This window comes from Schistocerca nitens, chromosome 7 (assembly GCF_023898315.1).
Source record: "Schistocerca nitens isolate TAMUIC-IGC-003100 chromosome 7, iqSchNite1.1, whole genome shotgun sequence".
NCBI classification, from domain to species: Eukaryota; Metazoa; Arthropoda; class Insecta; order Orthoptera; family Acrididae; genus Schistocerca; species Schistocerca nitens.
In genome coordinates, this window is record NC_064620.1 from 643,129,030 (window position 1) to 643,147,806 (window position 18,777).

The window sequence follows — 18,777 nt, forward strand, 5'->3', positions numbered from 1 at the left end:
TTTGGACCTTCCCATTGACGAAGAAACACAGACATTGCATCGGATTTAAATATAAGAGACACAATGACGACTTAAGTACTGGACGACTGAGTAATCCTACTGTCTACGTCTTGATCGTTTCCTGTCTCACCAGTTTTACATTGCGATGCAGCTCTGCAGGTTTACTGTATCCTTTGGACGTTCACAGTGACGATGAAACACAGAAATTGCATCGGAATTAAATATAAGAGACACAATGCCGACTTAAGTACAGGAAGACTGAATATTCCTACTGTCTATCTTTTGAGCGTTTCCTGTGTCACCAGTTTTACATTCCGATGCAGCTCTGGAGATTTACTGTATCCCTTGGACCTTGCCATTGACGAAGAAACACAGAAATTGCATCGGAATTAAATATAAGAGACACAATGCCGACTGAAGTACAGGAAGACTGAGTCTTCCTACTGTCTATGCTTTGAGCGTCTCCTGTGTCACCAGTTTTACATTCCGATGCACCCCTGCAGGTTTACTGTATCCCTTGGACCTTCCCATTGACAATGAAACACAGAACTTGCATCGGAATTAATTATAAGAGACACAATGCCGACTTAAGTACAGGAAGAGTTTGTCTTTCTACTGTCTATGTTTTGAGCGTTTCCTGTGTCGCCAGTTTTACATTCCGTTTCACCTCTGCAGGTTTACTGTATCCCTTGGACCTTCCCATTGACGACGAAACACAGAAATTACATCGGATTTAAATATAAGAGACACAATGCCGACTTAAGTACTGGAAGATTGAGTAATCCTACTGTCTATGACTTGATCGTTTCCTGTCTCACCAGTTTTACATTGCGATGCACCTCTGTAATTTTACTGTATCCACTGGACCTTCCCATTGACGATTTAACACAGAAATAGCATCGTAATTAAATATAAGAGACACAATGCCGACTTAAGTACAGGAAGACTGAGTCTTCCTATTGTCTATGATTTGAGCGTTTCGTGTGTCACCAGTTTTACATTCCGATGCACCTCTGCAGGTTTACTGTAACCATTTGACCTTCCCATTGACGATGAAACACAGAAATTGCATCGGAATTAAATATAACAGACACAATGCCGACTTAAGTACAGGAAGATTGAGTCTTCCTACTGTCTATGATTTGAGCGTTTCCTGCGTCACCCCTTTCACATTCCGGTGCAACTCTGCAGGTTTACTGTATCCATTGGACCTTCCCATTGACGATGAAACACAGAAATTGCATCGGAATTAAATATAAGAGACACAACGCCGACTTAAGTAAAGAAAATTGAGTCTTCTTAAGGTCTATGTTTTGAGCGTTTCCCGTGTCACCAGTTTTACATTCCGATGCACCTCTGCAGGTTTACTGTATCCCTTGACACCTCCCATTGAGGATCAAATAGAAAAATTGCATCGGAATTAAATATAAGAGACACAATGCCGACTTAAGTACAGGAAGACAGAGTCTTCCTACTGTCTGTGTTTGAGCGTTTCCTGTGTCACCAGTTTTACATTCCGATGCACCACTGGAGGTTTACTGTATCCCTTGGACCTTCCAATTGACGATGAAACACAGAAATTGCATCGGAATTAAATATAAGAGACACAATGCCGACATAAGTACAGGAAGCCTGAGTCTTCCCAATGTCTATGTTTTGAGCGTTTCCTGTGTCATCAGTTTGACATTCCGATGCACCTCTGCAGGTTTACTGTATCCCATGGACCTTCCCATTGACGATGAAACACAGAAATTGCATCGGAATTAAATATAAGAGACACAATGCAGACTTAAGTACAGGAAGACTGAGTCTTACTAATGTCTATGGTTTGAGCGTTTCCTGTGCCACCAGTTTTACATTCCGATGCACCTCTGGAGGTTTACTGTATCCCTTGGACCTTCACAGTGACGATGAAACACAGAAATTGCATCGGAATGAAATATAAGAGTCACAATGCCGACTTAAGTACACGAAAACAGTGTATTCTTACGGTCTATGTTTCGAGCGTTTCCTGTGTCACCAGTTTTACATTCCGATGCACCTCTGCAGGTTTAATGTATCCATTGGACCTTCCCATTATCGATGAAACTCAGAAATTGCATCGGATTTAATTATAAGAGACACACTCCCGGCTTAAGTACAGGAGGACTGAGCCCTCCTAATGTCTATGTTTTGAGCGTTTCCTGTGTCACCAGTTTTACATTCCCATGCACCTCTGCAGGTTAACTGTTTCCCTTGGACGTTCCCCTTGACGATGAAACACAGAAATTGCATCGGAATTAAATATTAGAGACACAATGCCGACTTAAGTACAAGAAAACTGAGTCTTGTTAAGGTCTATGTTTTGAGCGTTTCCCGTGTCACCAGTTTAACATTCCGATGCACCTCTGCAGGTTTTCTGTGTCCCTTGGACCTTCCCATTGACGATAAAGCTCAGAAACTGCATTGGAAATAAATATAAGAGACTCAATGCCGACTTAAGTAAAGGACGACTGAGCGTTTCCTGTGTCACCAGTTTTACATTCCGATGAACCATTGCAGGTTTACTGTATCCTTTGGACCTTCCCATTGACGATGAAACACAGAAATTGCATCGGAATTAAATATAAGAGACACAATGCCGACTGAAGTACAGGAAGACTGAGTCTTCCTACTGTCTATGTTTTGAGCGTCTCCTGTGTCACCAGTTTTACATTCCGATGCACCCCTGCAGGTTTACTGTATCCCTTGGACCTTCCCATTGACAATGAAACACAGAACTTGCATCGGAATTAATTATAAGAGACACAATGCCGACTTAAGTACAGGAAGAGTTTGTCTTTCTACTGTCTATGTTTTGAGCGTTTCCTGTGTCGCCAGTTTTACATTCCGATGCACCTCTGCAGGTTTACTGTATCCCTTGGACCTTCCCATTGACGACGAAACACAGAAATTACATCGGATTTAAATATAAGAGACACAATGCCGACTTAAGTACTGGAAGATTGAGTAATCCTACTGTCTATGACTTGATCGTTTCCTGTCTCACCAGTTTTACATTGCGATGCACCTCTGTAATTTTACTGTATCCACTGGACCTTCCCATTGACGATTAAACACAGAAATAGCATCTTAATTAAATATAAGAGACACAATGCCGACTTAAGTACAGGAAGGCTGAGTCTTCCTATTGTCTATGATTTGAGCGTTTCGTGTGTCACCAGTTTTACATTCCGATGCAACTCTGCAGGTTTACTGTAACCATTTGACCTTCCCATTGACGATGAAACACAGAAATTGCATCGGAATTAAATATAACAGACACAATGCCGACTTAAGTACAGGAAGATTGAGTCTTCCTACTGTCTATGATTTGAGCGTTTCCTGCGTCACCACTTTTACATTCCGGTGCACCTCTGCAGGTTTACTGTATCCATTGGACCTTCCCATTGACGATGAAACACAGAAATTGCATCGGAATTAGATATAAGAGACACAACGCCGACTTAAGTAAAGAAAATTGAGTCTTCTTAAGGTCTATGTTTTGAGCGTTTCCCGTGTCACCAGTTTTACATTTCGATGCACCTCTGCAGGTTTACTGTATCCCTTGAACCCTCCCATTGAGGATCAAATAGAAAAATTGCATCGGAATTAAATATAAGAGACACAATGCCGACTTAAGTACAGGAAGACAGAGTCTTCCTACTGTCTGTGTTTGAGCGTTTCCTGTGTCACCAGTTTTACATTCCGATGCACCACTGGAGGTTTACTGTATCCCTTGTACCTTCCAATTGACGATGAAACACAGAAATTGCATCGGAATTAAATATAAGAGACACAATGCCGACATAAGTACAGGAAGCCTGAGTCTTCCCAATGTCTATGTTTTGAGCGTTTCCTGTGTCATCAGTTTGACATTCCGATGCACCTCTGCAGGTTTACTGTATCCCATGGACCTTCCGATTGACGATGAAACACAGAAATTGCATCGGAATTAAATATAAGAGACACAATGCAGACTTAAGTACAGGAAGACTGAGTCTTACTAATGTCTATGGTTTGAGCGTTTCCTGTGCCACCAGTTTTACATTCCGATGCACCTCTGGAGGTTTACTGTATCCCATGGACCTTCACAGTGACGATGAAACACAGAAATTGCATCGGAATTAAATATAAGAGTCACAATGCCGACTTAAGTACACGAAAACAGTGTATTCTTACGGTCTATGTTTCGAGCGTTTCCTGTGTCACCAGTTTTACATTCCGATGCACCTCTGCAGGTTTAATGTATCCATTGGACCTTCCTATTATCGATGAAACTCAGAAATTGCATCGGATTTAATTATAAGAGACACACTCCCGGCTTAAGTACAGGAGGACTGAGCCCTCCTACTGTCTATGTTTTGAGCGTTTCCTGTGTCACCAGTTTTACATTCCCATGCACCTCTGCAGGTTAACTGTTTCCCTTGGACGTTCCCCTTGACGATGAAACACAGAAATTGCATCGGAATTAAATATTAGAGACACAATGCCGACTTAAGTACAAGAAAACTGAGTCTTGTTAAGGTCTATGTTTTGAGCGTTTCCCGTGTCACCAGTTTAACATTCCGATGCACCTCTGCAGGTTTTCTGTGTCCCTTGGACCTTCCCATTGACGATAAAGCTCAGAAACTGCATTGGAAATAAATATAAGAGACTCAATGCCGACTTAAGTACAGGACGACTGAGCGTTTCCTGTGTCACCAGTTTTACATTCCGATGAACCATTGCAGGTTTACTGTATCCTTTGGACCTTCCCATTGACGATGAAACACAGAAATTGCATCGGAATTAAATATAAGAGACACATTGCCGATTAAGTACAGGAAGACTGAGTCTTCCTACTGTCTATGTTTTGAGCCTTTCCTGTGTCACCAGTTTTACATTCCGATGCGCCTCTGCAGGTTTACTGTATCCATTGGACCCTCCCATTGAAGATGAAACACAGAAATTGCATCGGAATTAAATATAAGAGACACAATACCGACTTAGGTACAGGAAGGCTGAGTCTTCCTACTGTCTATGTTTTGAGCGTTTCCTGTGTCACCAGTTTTACATTCCGGTGCACCTCTGCAGGTTTACTGTATTCCTTGGACCTTCCCATTGCCGATGAAACACAGAATTTGCATCGGAATTAAGTATAACGGACACAATGCCGACTTAAGTACAGGAAGATTGAGTCTCCCTACTGTCTCTGCTTTGAGCGTTTCCTGCGACACCGGTTTTACATTCCGATGCACCTCTGCAGGTTTATTGTATTCATTGGACTTTCCCATTGACGAAGAAACACAGAAAATGCTACGGAATTATATATTAGAGACACAATGCCGACTTATGTACAAGAAAACTGAGTTTTCTTAAGGTCTATGTTTTGAGCGTTTCCCGTGTCACCAGTTTTACATTCCGATGCACCTCTGCAGGTTTACTGTGTCCCTTGGACCTTCCCATTGACGATGAAGCTCCGAAATTGCATCGGAAATAAATATAAGAGACACAATGCCGACTTAAGTACACGAAGACTGAGCGTTTCCTGTGTCACCAGTTTTAGATTCCGTTGAACCTTTGCTGGTTTACTGTATCCCTTGGACTTTCCCATTGACGATGAAACACAGAAATTGCATCGGAATTAAATATAAGAGACACAATGCCGACTTAAGTACAGGAAGACTGAGTCTTCCTGCTGTCTATGTTTTGAGCCTTTCCTGTGTCACCAGTTTTACATACCCGATGCACCTCTGGAGGTTTACTGTATCCCTTGGACCTTCTCATTGACGATGAAACACAAAAATTGCATCGGAATTAAATACAAGAGACACAATGCCGACTTAAGTGCAGGAAGACAGTCTTCCTTATCTCTATATTTTGAGCGTTTCCTGTGTCACCAGTTTTACATTGCGATGCACCTCTGTAATTTTACTGTATCCACTGGACCTTCCCATTGACGATTAAACACAGAAATAGCATCGTAATTAAAGATAAGAGAGACAATGCCGACTTAAGTACAGGAGGACTGAGCCCTCCTACTGTCTATGTTTTGAGCGTTTCCTGTGTCAACAGTTTTACATACCCGATGCACCTCTGCAGGTTTACTGTATCCATTGGACGTTCACAGTGTCGATGAAACACAGAAATTGCATAAACTCAAATATAAGAGACACAATGCCGACTTCAGTTCAAGAAAACTGAGTCTTCTTAGGTTCCATGGTTCAACCGCTTCCTGTGTCACCAGTTTTACATTCCGATTCACCTCTGCAGGTTTACTGTATCCTTTGGACCTTCCCATTGACGACGAAACACAGAAATTGCATCGGAATTAAATATGAGTCACAAAACCGACTTAAGTACAGAAAAATTGTGTCTTCTTACGGTCTATGTTTCGAACGTTTCCTGTGTCACCAGTTTTACATTCCGATGCACCTCTGGAGGTTTACTGTATCCCTTGGCCCTTCTCATTGACGATGAAACACAAAAATTGCATCGGAATTAAATACAAGAGACACAATGCCGACTTAAGTACAGGAAGACAGTCTTCCTTATCTCTACGTTTTGAGCGTTTCCTGTGTCACCAGTTTTACATTGCGATGCACCTCTGTAATTTTACTGTATCCACTGGACCTTCCCATTGACGATTAAACACAGAAATAGCATCTTAATTAAATATAAGAGACACAATGCCGACTTAAGTACAGGAAGACTGAATATTCCTACTGTCTATCATTTGAGCGTTTCCTGTGTCACCAGTTTTACATTCCGATGCAGCTCTGGAGATTTACTGTATCCCTTGGACCTTGCCATTGACGATGAAACACAGGAATTGCATCGGAATTAAATATAAGAGACTCAATGCCGACTTAAGTACAGGAAGACTGAGTCTTCCTAATGTCTATGATTTGAGCGTTTCCTGTGTCACCAGTTTTATATTCCGACGCACCTCTTAAGGTTTACTGTATCCACTGGACCTTCCCATTGACGATGAAACACAGAAATTGCATCGGAATTAAATATAAGAGACACAATGCCGACTTAAGTACTGGAAGACTGAGTAATCCTACTGTCTACGTCTTGATCGTTTCCTGTCTCACCAGTTTTACATTGCGATGCAGCTCTGCAGGTTTACTGTATCCTTTGGACCTTCACAGTGACGATGAAACACAGAAATTGCATCGGAATTAAATATAAGAGACACAATGCCGACTGAAGTACAGGAAGACTGAGTCTTCCTACTGTCTATGTTTTGAGCGTCTCCTGTGTCACCAGTTTTACATTCCGATGCACCCCTGCAGGTTTACTGTATCCCTCGGACCTTCCCATTGACAATGAAACACAAAACTTGCATCGGAATTAATTATAAGAGACACAATGCCGACTTAAGTACAGGAAGAGTTTGTCTTTCTACTGTCTATGTTTTGAGCGTTTCCTGTGTCGCCAGTTTTACATTCCGATGCACCTCTGCAGGTTTACTGTATAACTTGGACCTTCCCATTGACGACGAAACACAGAAATTACATCGGATTTAAATATAAGAGACACAATGCCGACTTAAGTACTGGAAGACTGAGTAATCCTACTGTCTATGACTTGATCGTTTCCTGTCTCACCAGTTTTACATTGCGATGCACCTCTGTAATTTTACTGTATCCACTGGACCTTCCCATTGACGATTAAACACAGAAATAGCATCGTAATTAAATATAAGAGACACAATGCCGACTTAAGTACAGGAAGACTGAATATTCCTACTGTCTATCTTTTGAGCGTTTCGTGTGTCACCAGTTTTACATTCCGATGCAGCTCTGGAGATTTACTGTATCCATTGGACCTTCCCATTGACGATGAAACACAGAAATTGCATCGTAATTAGATATAAGAGACACAACGCCGACTTAAGTAAAGAAAATTGAGTCTTCTTAAGGTCTATGTTTTGAGCGTTTCCCGTGTCACCAGTTTTACATTCCGATGCACCTCTGCAGGTTTACTGTATCCCTTGAACCCTCCCATTGACGATCAAAAAGAAAAATTGCATCGGAATTAAATATAAGAGACACAATGCCGACTTAAGTACAGGAAGACAGAGTCTTCCTACTGTCTGTGTTTGAGCGTTTCCTGTGTCACCAGTTTTACATTCCGATGCACCACTGGAGGTTTACTGTATCCCTTGGACCTTCCAATTGACGATGAAACACAGAAATTGCTTCGGAATTAAATATAAGAGACACAATGCCGACATAAGTACAGGAAGCCTGAGTCTTCCCAATGTCTATGTTTTGAGCGTTTCCTGTGTCATCAGTTTGACATTCCGATGCACCACTGCAGGTTTACTGTGTCCCTTGGACCTTCCCATTGACGATAAAGCTCAGAAACTGCATCGGAAATAAATATAAGAGACACAATGCCGACTTAAGTACAGGACGACTGAGCGTTTCCTGTGTCACCAGTTTTACATTCCGATGAACCATTGCAGGTGTACCGTATCCTTTGGACCTTCCCATTGACGATGAAACACAGAAATTGCATCGGAATTAAATATAAGAGACACATTGCCGACTTAAGTACAGGAAGACTGAGTCTTCCTACTGTCTATGTTTTGAGCCTTTCCTGTGTCACCAGTTTTACATTCCGATGCGCCTCTGCAGGTTTACTGTATCCATTGGACCCTCCCATTGACGATGAAACACAGAAATTGCATCGGAATGAAATATAAGAGACACAATACCGACTTAAGTACAGGAAGGCTGAGTCTTCCTACTGTCTATGTTTTGAGCGTTTCCTGTGTCACCAGTTTTACATTCCGGTGCACCTCTGCAGGTTTACTGTATTCCTTGGACAATCCCATTGACGATGAAACACAGAATTTGCATCGGAATTAAGTATAACGGACACAATGCCGACTTAAGTTCAGGAAGATTGAGTCTTCCTACTGTCTCTGCTTTGAGCGTTTCCTGCGACACCGGTTTTACATTCCGATGCACCTCTGCAGGTTTATTGTATTCATTGGACTATCCCATTGACGATGAAACACAGAAATTGCTTCGGAATTAAATACAAGAGACACAATGCCGACTGAAGTACATGAAGACTGAGTCTTCTTCTAGTCTATGTTTTGAGCGTTTCCTGTGTCACCAGTTTTACATTCCGATGCACCTCAGGAGGTTTACTGTATCGCTTGGACCTTCCAATTGACGATGAAACACAGAAATTGCATCGGAATTAAATATAAGAGACACAATGCCGACTTAAGTACAGGAAGCCTGAGTCTTCCCAATGCCTATGTTTGGAGCGTTTCCTGTGTCATCAGTTTTACATTCCGATGCACCTCTGCAGGTTTACTGTATCCCATGGACCTTCACAGTGTCGATGAAACACAGAAATTGCATAAAATTAAATATAAGAGACACAATGCCGAATTCATTTCAAGAAAACTGAGTCTTCTTAGGGTCTATGTTTTGACCGCTTCCTGTGTCACCAGTTTTACATTCCGATGCACATCTGCAGTTTTACTGTATCCTTTGGACCTTCCCATTGACGAAGAAACACAGACATTGCATCGGATTTAAATATAAGAGACACAATGACGACTTAAGTACTGGAAGACTGAGTAATCCTACTGTCTACGTCTTGATCGTTTCCTGTCTCACCAGTTTTACATTGCGATGCAGCTCTGCAGGTTTACTGTATCCTTTGGACGTTCACAGTGACGATGAAACACAGAAATTGCATCGGAATTAAATATAAGAGTCACAATGCCGACTTAAGTACAGGAAGACTGAATATTCCTACTGTCTATCTTTTGAGCGTTTCCTGCGTCACCAGTTTTACATTCCGATGCAGCTCTGGAGATTTACTGTATCCCTTGGACCTTGCCATTGACGATGAAACACAGAAATTGCATCGGAATTAAATATAAGAGACTCAATGCCGACTTAAGTACAGGAAGACTGAGTCTTCCTAATGTCTATGATTTGAGCGTTTCCTGTGTCACCAGTTTTATATTCCGATGCACCTCTTAAGCTTTACTGTATCCACTGGACCTTCCCATTGACGATGAAACACAGAAATTGCATCGGAATTAAATATAAGAGACACAATGCCGATTGAAGTACAGGAAGACCGAGTCTTCCTACTGTCTATGTTTTGAGCGTCTCCTGTGTCACCAGTTTTACATTCCGATGCACCCCTGCAGGTTTACTGTATCCCTTGGACCTTCCCATTGACAATGAAACACAGAACTTGCATCGGAATTAATTATAAGAGACACAATGCCGACTTAAGTACAGGAAGAGTTTGTCTTTCTACTGTCTATGTTTTGAGCGTTTCCTGTGTCGCCAGTTTTACATTCCGATGCACCCCTGCAGGTTTACTGTATCCCTTGGACCTTCCCATTGACAATGAAACACAAAAATTGCATCGGAATTAAATATAAGAGACTCAATGCCGACTTAAGTACTGGAAGACTGAGTAATCCTACTGTCTATGACTTGATCGTTTCCTGTCTCACCAGTTTTACATTGCGATGTACCTCTGTAATTTTACTGTATCCACTGGACCTTCCCATTGACGATTAAACACAGAAATAGCATCGTAATTAAATATAAGAGACACAATGCCGACTTAAGTACAGGAAGGCTGAGTCTTCCTATTGTCTATGATTTGAGCGTTTCGTGTGTCACCAGTTTTACATTCCGATGCACCTCTGCAGGTTTCCTGTAACCATTTGACCTTCCCATTGACGATGAAACAGAGAAATTGCATCGGAATTAAATATAACAGACACAATGCCGACTTAAGTACAGGAAGATTGAGTCTTCCTACTGTCTATGATTTGAGCGTTTCCTGCGTCACCACTTTTACATTCCGGTGCACCTCTGCAGGTTTACTGTATCCATTGGGCGTTCCCATTGACGATGAAACACAGAAATTGCATCGGAATTAAATATAAGAGACACAACGCCGACTTAAGTAAAGAAAATTGAGTCTTCTTAAGGTCTATGTTTTGAGCGTTTCCCGTGTCACCAGTTTTACATTCCGATGCACCTCTGCAGGTTTACTGTATCCCTTGAACCCTCCCATTGAGGATCAAATAGAAAAATTGCATCGGAATTAAATATAAGAGACACAATGCCGACTTAAGTACAGGAAGACAGAGTCTTCCTACTGTCTGTGTTTGAGCGTTTCCTGTGTCACCAGTTTTACATTCCGATGCACCACTGGAGGTTTACTGTATCCCTTGGACCTTCCAATTGACGATGAAACACAGAAATTGCATCGGAATTAAATATAAGAGACACAACGCCGACATAAGTACAGGAAGCCTGAGTCTTCCCAATGTCTATGTTTTGAGCGTTTCCTGTGTCATCAGTTTGACATTCCGATGCACCTCTGCAGGTTTACTGTATCCCATGGACCTTCCCATTGACGATGAAACACAGAAATTGCATCGGAATTAAATATAAGAGACACAATGCAGACTTAAGTACAGGAACACTGAGTCTTACTAATGTCTATGGTTTGAGCGTTTCCTGTGCCACCAGTTTTACATTCCGATGCACCTCTGGAGGTTTACTGTATCCCTTTGACCTTCACAGTGACGATGAAACACAGAAATTGCATCGGAATTAAATATAAGAGTCAAAATGCCGACTTAAGTACAGGACGACTGAGCGTTTCCTGTGTCACCAGTTTTACATTCCGATGAACCATTGCAGGTTTACTGTATCCTTTGGACCTTCCCATTGACGATGAAACACAGAAATTGCATCGGAATTAAATATAAGAGACACATTGCCGATTTAGTACAGGAAGACTGAGTCTTCCTACTGTCTATGTTTTGAGCGTTTCCTGTGTCACCAGTTTTACATTCCGGTGCACCTCTGCAGGTTTACTGTATCCCTTGGACCTTGCCATTGACGATGAAACACAGGAATTGCATCGGAATTAAATATAAGAGACTCAATGCCGACTTAAGTACAGGAAGACTGAGTCTTCCTAATGTCTATGATTTGAGCGTTTCCTGTGTCACCAGTTTTATATTCCGACGCACCTCTTAAGGTTTACTGTATCCACTGGACCTTCCCATTGACGATGAAACACAGAAATTGCATCGGAATTAAATATAAGAGACACAATGCCGACTTAAGTACTGGAAGACTGAGTAATCCTACTGTCTACGTCTTGATCGTTTCCTGTCTCACCAGTTTTACATTGCGATGCAGCTCTGCAGGTTTACTGTATCCTTTGGACCTTCACAGTGACGATGAAACACAGAAATTGCATCGGAATTAAATATAAGAGACACAATGCCGACTGAAGTACAGGAAGACTGAGTCTTCCTACTGTCTATGTTTTGAGCGTCTCCTGTGTCACCAGTTTTACATTCCGATGCACCCCTGCAGGTTTACTGTATCCCTCGGACCTTCCCATTGACAATGAAACACAAAACTTGCATCGGAATTAATTATAAGAGACACAATGCCGACTTAAGTACAGGAAGAGTTTGTCTTTCTACTGTCTATGTTTTGAGCGTTTCCTGTGTCGCCAGTTTTACATTCCGATGCACCTCTGCAGGTTTACTGTATCCCTTGGACCTTCCCATTGCCGACGAAACACAGAAATTACATCGGATTTAAATATAAGAGACACAATGCCGACTTAGGTACTGGAAGACTGAGTAATCCTACTGTCTATGACTTGATCGTTTCCTGTCTCACCAGTTTTACATTGCGATGCACCTCTGTAATTTTACTGTATCCACTGGACCTTCCCATTGACGATTAAACACAGATATAGCATCGTAATTAAATATAAGAGACACAATGCCGACTTAAGTACAGGAAGACTGAATATTCCTACTGTCTATCTTTTGAGCGTTTCCTATGTCACCAGTTTTACATTCCGATGCAGCTCTGGAGATTTACTGTATCCATTGGACCTTCCCATTGACGATGAAACACAGAAATTGCATCGTAATTAAATATAAGAGACACAACGCCGACTTAAGTAAAGAAAATTGAGTCTTCTTAAGGTCTATGTTTTGAGCGTTTCCCGTGTCACCAGTTTTACATTCCGATGCACCTCTGCAGGTTTACTGTATCCCTTGAACCCTCCCATTGACGATCAAAAAGAAAAATTGCATCGGAATTAAATATAAGAGACACAATGCCGACTTAAGTACAGGAAGACAGAATCTTCCTACTGTCTGTGTTTGAGCGTTTCCTGTGTCACCAGTTTTACATTCCGATGCACCACTGGAGGTTTACTGTATCCCTTGGACCTTCCAATTGACGATGAAACACAGAAATTGCTTCGGAATTAAATATAGGAGACACAATGCCGACATAAGTACAGGAAGCCTGAGTCTTCCCAATGTCTATGTTTTGAGCGTTTCCTGTGTTATCAGTTTGACATTCCGATGCACCTCTGCAGGTTTACTGTGTCCCTTGGACCTTCCCATTGACGATAAAGCTCAGAAACTGCATCGGAAATAAATATAAGAGACACAATGCCGACTTAAGTACAGGACGACTGAGCGTTTCCTGTGTCACCAGTTTTACATTCCGATGAACCATTGCAGGTTTACCGTATCCTTTGGACCTTCCCATTGACGATGAAACACAGAAATTGCATCGGAATTAAATATAAGAGACACATTGCCGACTTAAGTACAGGAAGGCTGAGTCTTCCTACTGTCTCTGCTTTGAGCGTTTCCTGCGACACCAGTTTTACATTCCGATTCACCTCTGCAGGTTTATTGTATTCATTGGACTTTCCCATTGACGATGAAACACAGAAATTGCTTCGGAATTAAATATAAGAGACACAATGCCGACATAAGTACAGGAAGCCTGAGTCTTCCCAATGTCTATGTTTTGAGCGTTTCCTGTGTCATCAGTTTGACATTCCGATGCACCTCTGCAGGTTTACTGTTTCCCTTGGACGTTCCCCTTGACGATGAAACACAGAAATTGCATCGGAATTAAATATTAGAGACACAATGCCGACTTAAGTACAAGAAAACTGAGTCTTGTTAAGGTCTATGTTTTGAGCGTTTCCTGTGTCACCAGTTTTACATTCCGATGCACCTCTGCAGGTTTTCTGTGTCCCTTGGACCTTCCCACTGACGATAAAGCTCAGAAACTGCATCGGAAATAAATATAAGAGACACAATGCCGACTTAAGTACAGGACGACTGAGCGTTTCCTGTGTCACCAGTTTTACATTCCGATGAACCATTGCAGGTTTACTGTATCCTTTGGACCTTCCCATTGACGATGAAACACAGAAATTGCATCGGAATTAAATATAAGAAACACATTGCCGACTTAAGTACAGGAAGACTGAGTCTTCCTACTGTCTATGTTTTGAGCCTTTCCTGTGTCACCAGTTTTACATTCCGATGCGCCTCTGCAGGTTTACTGTATCCATTGGACCCTCCCATTGACGATGAAACACAGAAATTGCATCGGAATTAAATATAAGAGACACAATACCGACTTAAGTACAGGAAGGCTGAGTCTTCCTACTGTCTATGTTTTGAGCGTTTCCTGTGTCACCAGTTTTACATTCCGGTGCACCTCTGCAGGTTTACTGTATTCCTTGGACCTTCCCATTGACGATGAAACACAGAATTTGCATCGGAATTAAGTATAACGGACACAATGCCGACTTAAGTTCAGGAAGATTGAGTCTTCCTACTGTCTCTGATTTGAGCGTTTCCTGCGACACCGGTTTTACATTCCGATGCACCTCTGCAGGTTTATTGTATTCATTGGACTTTCCCATTGACGATGAAACACAGAAAATGCTACGGAATTAAATATTAGAGACACAATGCCGACTTATGTACAAGAAAACTGAGTTTTCTTAAGGTCTATGTTTTGAGCGTTTCCCGTGTCACCAGTTTTACATTCCGAAGCACCTCTGCAGGTTTACTGTGTCCCTTGGACCTTCCCATTGACGATGAAACTCCGAAATTGCATCGGAAATAAATATAAGAGACACAATGCCGACTTAAGGACACGAAGACTGAGCGTTTCCTGTGTCACCAGTTTTAGATTCCGTTGAACCTTTGCTGGTTTACTGTATCCCTTGGACTTTCCCATTGACGATGAAACACAGAAATTGCATCGGAATTAAATATAAGAGACACAATGCCGACTTAAGTACAGGAAGACTGAGTCTTCCTGCTGTCTATGTTTTGAGCCTTTCCTGTGTCACCAGTTTTACATACCCGATGCACCTCTGCAGGTTTACTGTATCCATTGGACCTTCACAGTGTCGAAGAAACACAGAAATTGCATAAACTTAAATATAAGAGACACAATGCCGACTTCAGTTCAAGAAAACTGAGTCTTCTTAGGTTCCATGCTTTAACCGCTTCCTGTGTCACCAGTTTTACATTCCGATTCACCTCTGCAGGTTTACTGTATCCCTTGGACCTTCCCATTGACGACGAAACACAGAAATTACCTCGGAATTAAATATAAGACACACAATGCCGACTTAAGTACAGGAGGACTGAGTCTTCTTCCAGTCTATGTTTTGAGCGTTTCCTGCGTCACCAGTTTTACATTCCGATGCTCCTCTGCCGGTTTACTGTATTCCTTTGACCTTCACAGTGACGATGAAACACAGAAATTGCATCGGAATTAAATATAAGAGTCACAAAACCGACTTAAGTACAGAAAAATTGTGTCTTCTTACGGTCTATGTTTCGAGCGTTTCCTGTGTCACCAGTTTTACATTCCGATGCACCTCTGGAGGTTTACTGCATCCATTGGACCTTCTCATTGACGATGAAACACAAAAATTGCATCGGAATTAAATACAAGAGACACAATGCCGACTTAAGTACAGGAAGACAGTCTTCCTTATATCTATGTTTTGAGCGTTTCCTGTGTCACCAGTTTTACATTGCGATGCACCTCTGTAATTTTACTGTATCCACTGGACCTTCCCATTGACGATTAAACACAGAAATAGCATCGTAATTAAATATAAGAGACACAATGCCGACTTAAGTACAGGAAGACTGAATATTCCTACTGTCTATCATTTGAGCGTTTCCTGTGTCACCAGTTTTACATTCCGATGCAGCTCTGGAGATTTACTGTATCCCTTGGACCTTGCCATTGACGATGAAACACAGAAATTGCATCGGAATTAAATATAAGAGACTCAATGCCGACTGAAGTACAGGAAGACTGAGTCTTCCTACTGTCTATGTTTTGAGCGTCTCCTGTGTCACCAGTTTTACATTCCGATGCACTCTGCAGGTTTACTGTATCCCTCGGACCTTCCCATTGACAATGAAACACAGAACTTGCATCGGAATTAATTATAAGAGACACAATGCTGACTTAAGTACAGGAAGAGTTTGTCTTCCTAATGTCTATGATTTGAGCGTTTCCTGTGTCACCAGTTTTATATTCCGACGCACCTCTTAAGGTTTACTGTATCCACTGAACCTTCCCATTGACGATGAAACACAGAAATTGCATCGGAATTAAATATAAGAGACACAATGCCGACTTAAGTACTGGATGACTGAGTAATCCTACTGTCTACGTCTTGATCGTTTCCTGTCTCACCAGTTTTACATTGCGATGCAGCTCTGCAGGTTTACTGTATCCTTTGGACCTTCACAGTGACGATGAAACACAGAAATTGCATCGGAATTAAATATAAGAGACACAATGCCGACAGAAGTACAGGAACACTGAGTCTTCCTACTGTCTATGTTTTGAGCGTCTCCTGTGTCACCAGTTTTACATTCCGATGCACCCCTGCAGGTTTACTGTATCCCTCGGACCTTCCCATTGACAATGAAACACAGAACTTGCATCGGAATTAATTATAAGAGACACAATGCCGACTTAAGTACAGGAAGAGTTTGTCTTTGTACTGTCTATGTTTTGAGCGTTTCCTGTGTCACCAGTTTTACATTCCGATGCACCTCTGCAGGTTTACTGTAACCATTTGACCTTCCCATTGACGATGAAACACAGAAATTGCATCGGATCTAAATATAACAGACACAATGCCGACATAAGTACAGGAAGATTGAGTCTTCCTACTGTCTATGATTTGAGCGTTTCCTGCGTCACCACTATTACATTCCGGTGCACCTCTGCAGGTTTACTGTATCCATTGGACCTTCCCATTGACGATGAAACACAGAAATTGCATCGGAATTAAATATAAGAGACACAACGCCCACTTAAGTAAAGAAAATTGAGTCTTCTTAAGGTCTATGTTTTGAGCGTTTCCCGTGTCACCAGTTTTACATTCCGATGCACCTCTGCACGTTTACTGTACCCCTTGAACCCTCCCATTGACGATCAAATAGAAAAATTGCATCGGAATTAAATATAAGAGACACAATGCCGACTTAAGTACAGGAAGACAGAGTCTTCCTACTGTCTGTGTTTGAGCGTTTCCTGTGTCACCAGTTTTACATTCCGATGCACCACTGGAGGTTTACTGTATCCCTTGGACCTTCCAATTGACGATGAAACACAGAAATTGCTTCGGAATTAAATATAAGAGACACAATGCCGACATAAGTACAGGAAGCCTGAGTCTTCCCAATGTCTATGATTTGAGCGTTTCCTGTGTCATCAGTTTGACATTCCGATGCACCTCTGCAGGTTTACTGTATCCCATGGACCTTCCCATTGATGATGAAACACAGAAATTGCATCGGAATTAAATATAAGAGACACAATGCAGACTTAAGTACAGGAAGACTGAGTCTTACTAATCTCTATGGTTTGAGCGTTTCCTGTGCCACCAGTTTTACATTCCGATGCACCTCTGGAGGTTTACTGTATCCCTTGGACCTTCACAGTGACGATGAAACACAGAAATTGCATCGGAATTAAATATAAGAGTCACAATGCCGACTTAAGTACACGAAAACAGTGTATTCTTACGGTCTATGTTTCGAGCGTTTCCTGTGACACCAGTTTTACATTCCGATGCACCTCTGCAGGTTTAATGTATCCATTGGACCTTCCCATTGACGATGAAACACAGAAATTAAATCGGATTTAATTATAAGAGACACACTACCGGCTTAAGTACAGGAGGACTGAGCTCTCCTACTGTCTATGTTTTGAGCGTTTCCTGTGTCTCCAGTTTTACATTCCCATGCACCTCTGCAGGTTAACTGTTTCCCTTGGACGTCCCCCTTGACGATGAAACACAGAAATTGCATGGGAATTAAATATTAGAGACACAATGCCGACTTAAGTACAAGAAAACTGAGTCTTGTTAAGGTCTATGTTTTGAGCGTTTCCCGTGTCACCAGTTTTACATTCCGATGCACCTCTGCAGGTTTTCTGTGTCCCTTGGACCTTCCCATTGACGATAAAGCTCAGAAACTGCATCGGAAATAAATATAAGAGACACAATGCCGACTTAAGTACAGGAAGACTGAGCGTTTCCTGTGTCACCAGTTTTTGATTCCGTTGAACCTTTCCAGGTTTACTGTATCCCTTGGACTTTCCCATTGACGATGAAACACAGAAATTGCATCGGAATTAAATATAAGAGTCACAATGCCGACTTAATTACAAGAAAACAGTGTCTTCTTACGGTCTATGTTTCGACCGTTTCCTGTGTCACCAGTTTTACATTGCGATGCACCTCTGCAGGTTTAATGTATCCATTGGACCTTCCCATTGACGATGAAACACCGAAATTGCATCGGAATTAAATATAAGAGACACAATGCCGACTTAAGTACAGGAAGACCGTGTCTTC